General features: G+C 33.9%; 1 long non-coding RNA gene across 2 annotated transcripts; it reads left to right on the top strand.

Moving 5' to 3' along the window:
• Positions 1-4,559: 4,559 nt before the first annotated feature.
• LOC145687636 (uncharacterized) lies at positions 4,560-13,551 on the top strand. Of its 2 annotated transcripts, none has more exons than XR_014131690.1 (3): positions 4,560-4,807; positions 7,257-7,390; positions 13,424-13,551. It is a non-coding gene; the product is annotated as an uncharacterized LOC145687636 (long non-coding RNA). The 2 variants fall into 2 exon arrangements; XR_014131691.1 differs by lacking the exon at positions 13,424-13,551 and adding an exon at positions 9,673-9,806.
• The last annotated feature ends 674 nt before the right edge of the window (positions 13,552-14,225 follow it).

Genomic DNA, 14,225 nt, shown 5'->3' with positions numbered 1-14,225 from the left:
CACACTAACACCGTTTTTGGTGTTAGTTCCACTCCACTTCTATGTTACTACGACACCTGTTTCGGTGTTGAAATAACTCTGTATGTGGTGATGATGTATCCATTTTTCTGTGTTGAAAAAGCTTGTGGTGTGCATGCTTCTGCTTGACGTAGATTCTAATTTTAAAATAAGAATAGTAAGCTACAGAACACTTCATTTAGAAAATCTTCATAAAATGTTTTGTTGTCCTCCCCATAATGTATTGTGATGTATTTTTTGATGGTGCGAAACACAACCTTCACCAACATCTTGTTCAAGAATGATGGGGAACTCTTACCTACCTATATATCCTTATAATATGATTGCTTTTCAATCATATTTCTACTTATTTTCCGCCATTTCTCAAACACAGTTCCCGGTGTTGACTGGTAATCTCTAGTGCAATGTAGCAGTGACACAGTAATACGATGTTGTTTCTCGCTGTTGACATATTTATTCAGAAAAATTATGTAAAAAAAAATAATAATAAAAAATAAAATGAGAACACATCGCGCGGTTTACATGTTGAAATTTTGTGAATACGATGATTTGTTTAAATATTTTTTCTACTATGTTTGTCTGTACCTGAAGTACATAACCCTTTATAATTAGATGCCCAATATATTTGACAATCACGCAGAAAACATCATCAAACATTCTACACTTGTGTTAATTCAACATACAGATTGTGTGTCATTTCAACTACTGACATTTGACGCACAACCCCAAATGGAGAGTGAGTTGTTCTAATCACCTGTTTGTGTTATATTTTAACACAATCGCGTTAACACATAGACATGTCGTTGAAACAACACAACGATTTTTTACAGTGTAGGAAAAATAAGACAAAATAAATCCTACTAAAAAACGCATAATAATTGGTTTCAAGAAAACTATTTAAAAAAATCTATTTATGCATGGGTAAAAAGAAAAATATAGGGAGAGCTCTCATGTACAAAAAGTTTACCCTCTAAGCGTTCGTTGACGAAACTGTGACGTCAAAGCTTTAAGCTTCAATAGCTCAGCCCTAAGCTAAGAAGGTAATTTTAGTACAGGGCCGGCGCTAGAAGTTTTGCCGCTCTGGACGGCACTTTCACATGCCGCCTCTTTATATTTTCTTTCTCAAATTTTGCCGTCCCTGTATTATTTTCTTTTTGAAATTTTGCAGCCCTTCAAACTTGCCGCCCTCGGCGGTGGCACGGCTCGACCCCCCCTCGCGCCGGCCTTGTTTTAGTATGTATTAGTTTCTTAAGGATTAAGCTTTTTGTTGATATGTAATTTATCTATGTGGGAGTACCACGGGGAGGAGAAGGGTATAGTTCGTGTTTTTTGTTTTTTCCATCTGTTTTTTTTTCTTTTGAAGGGCTATTCCGCTTGGGAGTATATACAACTTTTATTGGTATGTGGTAATACCCTGTACGTATTTCTTAAATGCGGGAAGGGGTGGATTGGCCAATTTTTTGAGTCGCAGTTTTTTTTTTACATAAATTACATTTATTTTCATCAGGATGGTTCAATATAAGACCAGGTATTTTCTCACTGAATTAGTCTAGAAGCATAATTCTTGTTGCAGTGCATGATGTGTGCATCAAAAATGATGTGCACATAACGTGTTACTATTGTTTCGGGGTGGGCGGGTCGATTGTCAAATTCAATCAATTTTTCTTCCACGCATAACATTTTTTTGGAGAATATTTCATACATAAAATGAATTCATTATATTTTTATTTTTAGTAAAACACAAAACATCTGGTTTCTTCGACACACACACACTAAGAATAATTTCTTGTAGGGAGAAAACAGTAACCCGCAAAGTTGTCCCAGGGCGCTTATCCGTAGTTAGAAACAATGCATCCAAGGACATTTTTGAACACATTCCAACCAAACTCGACAGCTGTAGACGCTGCCGAGTTTGTATGGGTAACAATGTTCGTAAATATACCTGGATCTTTCTTACTGACTGGAACGTTCTACTCTGTATTCCAGCCTGGCATAGACGGTTCCACAGTCCCTAATAGTGGTAAGCATTTTTATTTTTTTATTTTTTCTTTCTTTCTTTTTATTTTTCCTTTTTTTTTTTGCTATGAGTTTCGTTCTGAATTTTTATCTCGCTTTGTATTGCAGCAATTGCTACCATTTTTATATTATGGTCAGAAGTGTGTTGCCTACACATTAGCATCATTTTATCAGCGTAGGGTGACTGCAATATTTGCCAGGGTCCCCCAAACCATTTTTATATTTTTACGACATTTTTGTTTCTTCTTTTTCTCCAGCGAATAAGGTGGGAATTGCAGAAATGTTCCTTCGTTGCAATTTATGCTCCATAAGCTTTCCAAAAATGTATCAATCATGACTCTGTGATAATTAAGGGAATCACCATGGCTTCAAAGGTGAAAGTCCACGCTGTAAAAAAATCATTTGTTATTTCAACGAGATGCCTATGTGTTAACACGATTGTGTTAAAATATGACACAAATAACTCGCTCTCCATTTGGAGTTGTGTGTTAAATGCCGGCAGTTGAAACGACACACAGCATATGTATTAAAATAACACAAGTGTAAAATCTTCGATGTTGTTTTCTGCGTGATTGCCATATATGTTGGCATCTAATTATAAAGGCTAATGGATTGAAGCTACACACAAGCACAGTAGAAAGAAATACTTAAACAAATCCAGGTATACGCAACATTTCAACATGCAAACCGCGCGATGTGTTTTCAATTGTTTTACATAATGTTTATGAAGAAATATGTCAACATCAAGAAACAACATCGTATTACTGTGTCATTTCTACACTGCAGTAGAGATCACCAGTCAAGACCGGGGACTGTGCTTCAAAAATGGCGGAAAACAAGTACAATCACGATTAAGAGGTAAAAATATTATAAGGATATAGGTAAGAGTTTAGCTTTATGGAGTTGAACAAGATGTTGGTGAAGGTTGTGTTTCGCACCATCAAGAAATACTTCACAATAAATATTCGGGAGGACGTCAAAAATTTTTATGAAGATTTTCTATATGAAGTGTTCTGCAGTTTACTATCCTTATTTTAAAACTAGAATCTTCGGTAAGCGTAAGCATGCAAACCACATGATTTTCCAATACAGAAAATGGTTACATCAACACCACACACGGAGTTATTTTAACACCGAAATAGATGTCATAGTAACACAGAAGTGGAGTCGAACTAACACCAAAACCGGTGTTGATATGGTGGTCTGACCTTGAGTTATGATACGGATTGTGTGTTGAAATAATAAGAAAATGATGTTGAAGTAATACAGGGACTGTGTTATATTGATACTTGACATGGTGTAATATTAACACAAAATAATTAACACACTACACCCTGTGTTACTTTCTTCATGTTGGTGCAACACCACCACAAGTAACACTCAACACCTCCACACCACCGACCCTGACATGGTGTCGAATCAACACCCAAAATACTAACACAGCCCCTGACATGGTGTCGAATTGACACCGCTCAACACCGGTTGTGTGTTAAAGACGTAACACACCCCCTGTATTAAATGCCAACACCACGGGGTCTGTGTTGAACTAACACTGCATAGTGGTGGTCACGCTGGAACAACTGCCCTGTGTTAAAATTGAGTTGAATTAACACAACCAGTTTTTACTGTGCACGATTTCGTTCAAACCCCTGGCAGGCGTCGAAAGGTAAATATTTCTTACAATTATCATGTAAATCAAGTGATTATATACGAGAGCACTTTCCATGCTTTTCCTTTCAGCCATGCATAAATAGATTTTTTAAAAGTAGTTTTATTGAAAACAATTATTTTGCGCCTTTTTTTACTTTTTTGTACTAAGTTTTATTTTTAGGGGAAGCGCGTTTATAAGAAATATTTTTTTTATATTTTAATTTTTTTAAATAATAGATTCATTTTTGTATATTATATTACGAGTGTAGTTTATTTCTGTCAGTAGCTTGTGTCTCCCAGGGAGGCGCGTTAACCAGGTTTGGATCCACTGATTTACAACCACGGAGTCCTGCTAACGTCGAAAGTTACCAAGTTACTTGACTCATCCATTGCCTAAAATAGATTATTATAGCGTCATTTGGTAGTATATAAGAAAAAAAAACTAGAAGCGAATAATCCAGGAAGTGATGCAAATCGGTGGTAAAATCTGGAGAAGATGGCGCCCTCACAAGGCTTCTGTGTTAAATAGTTGAAGTTGACCTTGATTTTGGCGCATTTCTATTGCTCCCTTTTCCCTCTAAGTTGAATCTGTTACTACCAACAGCTATTCATGTAAGCTTATTATTAGCAATTTTTCTTATATAGATGGATATTAATTCCGATAATTGTATTTGCTACGCAGTTATATCTCAAACCTATTAATTGTATTGTATTTTGCAAATACATTCCAACATATATACTTTCATTGCTGAGATAAGAAATATTTAACTGCAAAGAAACAGATGCAGACGACGATAGGCGTCGCTGATCTACTACAGTGACTCCCTCTTCTTACAGCGTCCATCTCGAAGCTTCTACTCTTGCGCAACGTTTTAATGAGTGGATCGCCGGAAAACGCTCAGTTATCTGAACACTTTTAAAACTAAAATTTCCTCCTGCTTAACCAAACTTTTATTCATTATATTAGTTCAAGTTGTATACGATGAACCAATATGGTAGAGAAAACATCTTTATTAGGAATTTTGTTGGAGACACGTGTAGAAAAGAGTGTTGTTGGAAAGTGAAGCATAAACGCAAAATTTGTGAGGAACGTCAGGAAAAATGTTTTGGTTACCATAGAAAGGTATTGTCTTTTATTAAGCTGATTTTCTTGTTTGGGTATTCAAGTGCTTAGTTTTCTTCCAACATAAAACAATTATTTTTTACATTGTAGAGGCATGGAAGTTCATTGTTTTACAAAATGCGTTGGTAGCATATTTCCTATTTAAAATATCAGTATAATAATGATAGTCTTGGAATAAGAATTTTGTTATTTCTTAGGTGGATTTATAGGAATATTTTTCTGTATAATACAAATACTGTAAGTTGCAACACGCACCAGGTAATGTTTTTTTTTTCTTTTTCAACTAAAAATGCATAGCCTAGTTCTTATTTACCACGTCATGCAGGAGCCATGTTTTTCCACGTCATCCGGTAGCCATGTTTTCCACGTCATATGACGATCGTGGACGTTGAGAGTAATGATGCAATAGAGACTTCATAGGCAGAAGCAAGGACTTTTTCTTTTCCTTTTAATCAATTATGGATTTAATTTTGTGAGATTCATACAACAGAAACCAGTTTATGTTAATCGAAGAAATAGAGGAAAGCAATTATGTGATCTAATGATGAATAGATTTTATTGTGAAGTGACTTGTGCTATTCCGAAAATGTGAACGTTCTTACGGAATGGTAGGTCAACGCCATTTTGTAACGATTTAGTAACATGAAAGTGGACACGTCTTTCTTAGCAGATTTTTATATTTCTTAAGTCCTGGTTGTAGCAGAAAGTGTGTGTACTTATAATTGGTAAAAAGAAGAATAATACATGAAAGTGATGTTTGTCTTAAAAAGGAATTTTAAGTTCCTTTTTCCACGAAAGCCATTAGGAACACATTTCGTCTAAGAAAGCCACATGGTAAGAGTGAAACAATATAGCAATGATATTTTAACGTTTTCAAAAGAGCATTCTGTTAATTTGTAATCGAAATTTAGTTGCCTTAGTTCGTTTCGTTTAGATTTATTTAATGTTATATGTACGAAGTTATTAGAAATTCTGTGGCGGCATGTTTTGAAAACAGTCCTGTTGAAAACGACAAAATCACGCAATCAAAGAAAACATGTATTAGTTTTGAGGAGAAGAAATGGTTATATTTTAGCTTATTCGTTAATTATGCTATTGAAATTCTTAGTTTTGTTTTCTACTTAAATAGCGTGGAAAAATATTTTGTGATTTGTAAAAGATTGAAGAGTCATTTATTTTAAGGAAGCCATTACACAGCGCAACATCTTAAGAGACCCTGTCATGGCGAAATTAAAATACCGCTAATTTTACAGTAATTATGTTTTATCTTCAAATAGATAATAAATAATCGAAAAGCGGAACAAGAGCTCACTAGACAATATTATTTTACATAAGATACCGTTATCACGAGTCACGTATCTGCATTCGATTTCCAGCCATTTAGATAACCGGTATTTGTTTTCACTTTTATAAATGGTTGCAAACGGAATGCTACTAGGTGACTCGTAATAACGGTACATCATGCAAAATAATATTATCTAGTGCGCTCTTCTTCCACTTTTCGATTATCTATTATGTATTTGAAAATGTCACATAATTACTGTAAAAATTAGCGGTATTTTAGTTTCTCAGTGATTAGCACTCTTAAGAACACAAGTGTATTACGACAGTATCTAAATAATAACTGAATTATTTTTAGGATGTTTTAGGGAATCACCTTGACTATAATGCGCATTATTATTGGTTTCAAATAATGATTCAGGTGTAAGGCTTATTTTCTTGTATGTCACAAAATTTTCTTTCTTTTTTTTCTTTTTTTTTTGCATTAAAATCTTCGTGAATTTGTTTAAAGAATTATGTATCATCAGATGTCGGACATTTTTATTCGAATCGTTTTTTAAACTAACCTGAGTCAAACAAACACAAAGATAATTTATTTTGATTGATAAGGTAATGCCGTAAGTAAGTATTGTTTGTGCTTGGAAAAAGCCGTAAGTTCTTGATTTCATGAAAATCTATGATAAACATCCTAGGAACATATTAAAATTATTTTAGAAACTACAAAAATTACAAATAGGCTATTATTTTAGGCGCTTCAGAAAAATCTGTTAATTATAACGGGAAAGCCTTTTGCAGTCTGAAACCAAATTGTTTGTAATTTACTTTAGCAGTGTTAGAACTAGAGTGATATATTTTAAGGGGTCACAGTGGATCAGTTGTAGAGCATTTACCTTTCGTTCTGGGGTCACTGGTTCGATTCCCAACCAGGTAAGTTTCTGGTGGACAACATCGTGTTCGTAGGTTTTCTCGAGGTACTCCCGTTTCCTTCCACCTACTCATTCCACAAATTCTTCCATCATCATGCACTTGCCTTAATCGTCGTCTTCCTTAGTCTAACAGGCATAATCGTGGGACGTTAAACTCAAAGATTTCATTTCATTTTCATAATATATTTTAGTGTTTTAAAACAAAATTTAGTAGATTTTAACTGAAATTTGTTCATTTTTAGATTCTAATGTCATCTGTTCTGCTAGAGATGTCCTGATTGTAAATTCCATTCTGGAGCTTGTATTGGTGTTGCAAATTGCGAAAACAACTTCGTTGTGTAATGATGCAGCTACGTAACATGGAGAGATGTAGCAGGTAACTATGCCGAACGTAATGTTAATTACTAATATCATTACTTTTACCTGTACAAAAAATTAATAGACCTATACTTTTGAACCACTTTCTCAAACTCAATTAATTAAGAATACATTTCTCGATTTTATGAATCACTGCAGCTTTATCTGAGGTATATAGTGTCCGTGGGTTTTCTCGCGGTTCTCCCGTTTCCCCTACATTCTTATTCCACCAACCAAGTCTTCCGTCATCATCTTTTGACTTAGTTATACGTCTGCCTTAGTATATAGGGCATAATTGGAGGGCAAGGGGAAAAAACAAGGAATGTCCATGTATATGCATTTTCGGGTGATTTGTCCTATCTGTTGGTCACTCTTGGTACTATATGACTGTATATGCCATGCATGCGTAGATGTAGAAATGTCCATATAAAAAGGGGCTAAAAATTTAACTAACCGTATTCTTTTTACGCGATTTTCAATATTAAAACACCGTTTTTTTCAAAAATGCACTTTTGTGACATTCCTTGTTTTTTTCCCTTACCCTTCAATTGTGGACGTTAAACTGAAATATTTCATTTAATTTCATTTCTGAAACATGTAAATGAAGTATAAAGTGGAATACTTAAGCAGTTGTCTATTTGCTATTAAAGAAACATTTCACTTTTCGTAAAATGTTCATAATTTTGTAATTTTATGACAAAGTATAGGAACATTGAATGCTATGCATAACTAATGGCATCTATATTGTATTGGATTCTGAGTTTAGCGTCTCTTTCAACAGTGATTCTATATGAGACGTTGTCCTATATCTTAACGTGGAATCCGAAACATCAGTTCCAGTCAGGAATCGAATCCGGGTCTCCCACGCCAAAGATGCGTACGCTAACCGCTTAGTCACCAGGGAACTCGTTATCTATATTGCAATTCATCTTACCTTTTAATCTTTTGCTGTTAGTATTAAAGTTATAAATTCTTGAAAACTGGAAAATGTTTTCTGTCTGGCAAGACACATTGTGTACTTTTGGAAAATTAGAAAGCAGATGTTGACGTCCGAGGTTCGAAATTCCTAAAATTTCAAAATGAAAAAATGAAAAACACATACTTTCCGGAGATCAACTTTTAATTTGACTCCACCCCTAAATTAAAAGTTGATCTCCGGGTTGTATATACATAAGAGGTGACCAATTCCCATGCAGCCAGAAGGAGTATTAATCTGTTGAAGACACAGTTGTAGTGTTGAAACTGTTACATGATTGTGTGTTTTATATATATTATCACATAGCCTTGCTCAGTGTGTTATTGTGTTTAGTTTATTAATATGGAAAAAATAACTGATAGAATAGTTAATAATAACAATAAGTTACACTCTTAAAATGCTAGTTTCACTTTCGTTCCATATTTGTAAAGAAAGAAAACACTGACGTGTTCACAAAATAATTAGATGATAGCACAATAACATATATTTTTCTGTATACATTTATTAATTCCGTAATATTTTAAATGCCAAATTTTTAACAATTTCGATGATTTTACTTAATTAAATTCGAATTAATTGTTCATTTATATTTGTCTTATCTATATATATAAAAGAGAACGCACAAAATCCTTTGTCCGCTCATCACGCTTATACGGCTGAACCGATTTCTTTCATTTTTGGGGGGTTGTTAGGATTTGGACCCTAGATGGTTTTTATCATATCACTTTAATTTTCAATTACCAGTGTCTTGAGATAATTGACCAATCAGGTGTCAATACGTACAAAAAATCCTTTGTCCGCTCATCACGCTAATACGGCTGAACCGATTTCTTTCATTTTTGGGGGGTTGTTAGGATGTGGACCCTAGATGGTTTTTATCATATCACTTTAATTTTCAATTAGCAGTGTCTTGAGATAATTGACCATTCAGGTGTCCATACGTACAAATCCTTTGTTATTAGTTCATCATAGGTATAAAAATAAACGTATTTATATGCAACCCGCATGACCCTGTGACTCGGCGGGTTAACATAACTGACAGGCGCTATAAATCACTTGAAAGCGAAAAAGTAAAAATTATCTAAGTAACAAAGTTTATTGCGTTCCGGGGTGACCGCAGCGAAGCGGGGCGGGTTGGGGTGACCGCAGCGAAGCGGGGCGGGTTAACATAAATGACAGGCGATATAATGTTAACATTAGTGCAATCTTCTATGGTTTTTATCATATCACTTGAAAGCGAAAAAGTAAAAATTATCTAAGTAACAAAGTTTATTGCGTTCCGGGGTGACCGCAGCGAAGCGGGGTGAACGCTGCTAGTTTTTAAGGAAAAGTTCCACATCAATATATCCGTTAGATGTAACTTACATTTCGAAGTCATCGGCATAAAATTTTAACCCAGATTTCAGCAATTGGATCCAGTGACTCCTGTGCAGATGCTGATCAACGAGATGTACCTAAGTAAGCATTCTCGAAAGTTGTGATTATCTTTAAATGTGAAAGTTTCACTGTTTATTTGTTTTTTTTTTAACTATTACCCACGAGCTTATTGGCTCTTGGTTGTCACTAAAACTGTATTGTAGCACTTTTCAGTAACACTACAAGGGACCACTGACAAATTTCTTGTCAAGTTAGAATTAAACATAATACGAGGATATGGTTGATATTAAAATATCTACAGTTGGTTGTGGCAGATTAACAAGCTGTTGGCAGAACAATGATAATTTCATTGATCAATGTTATTACTTAATTTTGCCTTTAAAAAAATATTTTTGTGCCACATAAGATAATATTTGTTAATGTATCGAGTTAACATTTCTTGTCTCTATTTTCCTTTTGATTTAGTATGTGTTGCATGAAAGTAAAATACTCTTAACCAGGTATTTAACTTAAGTTTGCCTGAACTGTTTACCTGAACTGTAATACAACGTAGAAGATGGCAACCAACACATAACTGACCTATGTGAAACTACATTATCTTACACATAAATAACTTAAAAGAAGTAAAGCTTTCCTAATCTAACCTATTTTAAAAATAATCTTAACAAACGTAAGCAAAAATAACTTAAGCTTAACAAACCTTTGCTCCATTAAGAATCATGCAGATTGCAAATAATGCCCACTCTTGTGCCTTGGGCACACTAATCTTTAATGCTACTTGCTTGCTCCTTCTGACTGTCGCTCACCCAAGCTTTTGTACCCCCCGGATTTAGAAATATTTTCCATTCCAAACGTACTTCGTTGAAGTTAAAAGTCGCTAAAAGAATACCACTTTCAATATCTCAGGAGACGATTTTGTCTGTTTTTATGGAAAAGGAAAAAGGTACTCAAAATCTTCATGTAGTAGTAGTAGTAGTAGTAGTAGTAGTAGTAGCAGTAGTGGAGGTGGTGGTGGTTGTAATAGTTGGTTTATAGTGATAATCCATCAAAAATTAATGGGTAAAATCGAGTGGTAACCACCGCTATGTTGAAAGTTTGAACACATAGGCCTACATGCAAGACAATTTTCGATATAAACACCGTAAGAATAATTCGATTACGACAACATAGCGTATATATTCTTCGTGACATTTTGATAATCCCTGCAGCTTATGGTTAAAATATGTTAATAATGAAAGGATGAATTGGATAAATATGATTCACGATAATTTTCGTTAAAAAATGTTCCATTTTGGTTAAATACGTCATACATTTTGTTTGCGGCTTGCCAATCTTTCCCTTTGCATGGAGTTAAAATCAGTAATTACTAGAAGGGAGCCAAAAATGAGGATTCACATTATCTCTGCCTCAATTGGTTATGAGATTCATCATCGACCTTTCATCTTTGCCCTTCATTTACGTCAATGTTTTACATAGGTAGCTGCATTATTTGTAGCTACACTGAAAAGAAAATCGAAGGTGGCGTACGTAAAAAATGTATGTTACATTTGAAAATCCTGTAGTATTTGGACTTAACGTACAGCAAACGTATAATTGAAAACGCATGTTTATAATACTTTCCGTATAAGTGTTCCATCTATACGTACTTTCCGTATGAAACAATATAGGCGGTCAGAATCTATGTACTATCATTTCCTTCCACCTACTCATTCCACAAAGTCTTCCATCATCATTCACTTGCCTTAATCGTCGTCTTCCTTAGCCTAACAGGCATAATCGTGGGACGTTAAACTCAAAGATTTCATTTCATTTTCATAATATATTTTAGTGTTTTGAAACAAAATTTACTAGTTTTTAACTGAAATTTGTTCATTTTTGATTCTAATGCCATCTGTTCTGATAGAGATATCCTGATTGTAAATTCCATTGTGTAGATTGTATTGGTGTTGCAAGTTGGAAAAACAACTTCGTTGTGTAATGATGCAGCTACGTATCATGGAAAGATGTAGTAGGTAACTATGCCGAACATAATGTTAATTACTAATATCATTACTTTTACCTGTACACAAAATTAGTAGACCTATACTTTTGAACCACTTTCTCAAACTCAATTAATTAAGAATACATTTTTCGATTTTATGAATCATTGTAGCTTTACCTGAGGTATATCGTGTCCGTGGGTTTTCTCGCGGTACTCCCGTTTCTCCCAAATTCTTGTTCCATCAACCAAGTCTTCCATCATCATCTCTTGACTTAATTATACGTCTACCTTAGTATAAAGGACATAATTGTTGCACGTTAAGCTGAATATTTCATTTCATATTTCATTTCTCAAACATATAAGTGAATTATAAAGTGAAACACTTAAGCAGTTGTCTATTTACTATTAAAGAAACATTTTACTTGTCGTAAAATGTTCATAATTTTGTAATTTTATGACAAAGTATAAGAACATTCAATGCTATATATAACTAATGTTATCTATATTGGATTGTATTCTGAGTTTAGTGTATCTTCCTGCAGTGATTCTATATGAGGCGTGGACTTAGATCTTAACGTGGAATCCAAATCGAACCCGTGTCTACCACACCAAACATAAGGACGCTAACCGTTTTGTCACCAGGGAACTCGTTATCATTATTGCAATTCACCTTACCTTTTGATATTTTGCTGTTAGTATTAAAGTCATGAATTCTTGAAAACTGGAAAATATTTTCTGTCTGGCAAGACAAATTGTATACTTTTAGAAAATTAGAAAGCAAATGTTGACGTCCGAGGTTCGAAATTCCTAAAATTTCAAAATGAACAACTGACGTTGGTTTCCAAAGTAAGGAAAAAGTTCCCGTATTTTGTCTTGTGTTTGTAACAACTGTGAGAGAGGTATATATACAGACACTCTGACCTCAGCCCTTAAGAGTAAAGTGATCGTTTAACTCCCTTTAGTTAAACACCCATGCCAGATATGTTTCCATTATGAGGTTGTCTCTAAACTGGGTTTAGATTACATTTTGACAAAGTAATTTGCTTGATTTTTGAATAAGAATAATTATTATAATTTTTATTATAATTATATCTAAACACAACAACACACTGAGAAAGTCTATGTGATAATATATATAAAACACACAATCATGTAACAGTTTCAACACTACAACTGTGTCTTCATCAGATTAATACTCCTTCTGACTGCTTGGGAATTTTTGGTCACATCTTATATACTTTCCGGAGATCAACTTTTAATTAGACTCCACCCCTAAATTAAAAGTTGATCTCCGGGCTGTATATACATAAGAGGTGACCAATTCCCGAGCAGCCAGAAGGAGTATTAATCTGATGAAGATACAGTTATTGTGTTGAAACTGTTACATGATTGTGTGTTTTATATATATTATCACATAGCCTTGCTCAGTGTGTTATTGTGTTTAGTTTGTCAATATGAAAACAAGACCTTATAGAATTGTTAATAATAACAATAAGTTACACCCTTAAAATGCTAGTTTTACTTTCGTTTCATATTTTTAAAGAAAGAAAACACTGACGTGTTCACAGAATAATTAGATGATAGCAGAATAACATATATTTTTCTGTATAAATTTATTAATTCCGTAATATTTTAAATGCCAAATTTCTAACAGTTTTGTTGATTTCACTTAATTAGTTTCGAATTAATTGTTCATTTGTATTTGTCTGATTTTAAAGGAAAAGTTCCACATCAATATGGCCCGTAGATGTAACTTACATTTCGAAGTCATCGGCATAAAATTTTAACCCAGATTTCAGCAATTGGATCCAGTGACTCCTGTGCAGATGCTGAACAACGAGATGTACCTAAGTAAGCATTCTCGAAAGTTGTGAATACCTTTAAATGTGAAAGTTTCATTGTTTATTTGTTTTTTTTAACTATTACCCACGAGCTTATTGGCTCTCGGTTGTCACTAAAAATGTATTGTAGCACTTTTCAGTAACACTACAAGGGACCACTAACAAATTTCTTGTCAAGTTAGAATTAAGCATAATACGAGGATATGGTTGACATTAAAATATCTACAGTTGGTTGTGACAGATTAACAAGCTGTTGGCAGAGCAATGATAATTTCATTGATCAATGTTATTACTTATTTTTGTTCTTAAAAAATATTGTTTGTGCCACATTTGACAATATTTGTTAATGTATCGAGTTAACATTTGTTGTCTCTATTTTCCTTCTGAGTTAGTATGTGTTGTATGAAAGTAAAATACTATTAACCTGATATTTAACTTAAGTTTACCTGAACTGTAATACAACGTAGAAGATGGCAACCAACACATAACTGACCTACGTGAAACTACATTATCTTACACATAAATAAGTTCAAAGAAGTAAATTTTTCCTAATCTAACCTATTTTAAAAATAATCTTAAGAAACGTAAGCAAACATAACTTAAGCTTAACAAACCTTTGCTCCATTAAGAATCATGCAGATTGCAAATAATGCCCACTCTTGTGCCTTGGGCACACTAA

The sequence above is a fragment of the Thermobia domestica genome, chromosome 6 (genome assembly GCF_964235325.1).
Source record: "Thermobia domestica chromosome 6, izTheDome1.hap1.1, whole genome shotgun sequence".
NCBI lineage: Eukaryota > Metazoa > Arthropoda > Insecta > Zygentoma > Lepismatidae > Thermobia > Thermobia domestica.
Note: the sequence above shows the minus strand (reverse complement) of the source record. Positions and strands in the feature narration are given on the sequence as shown.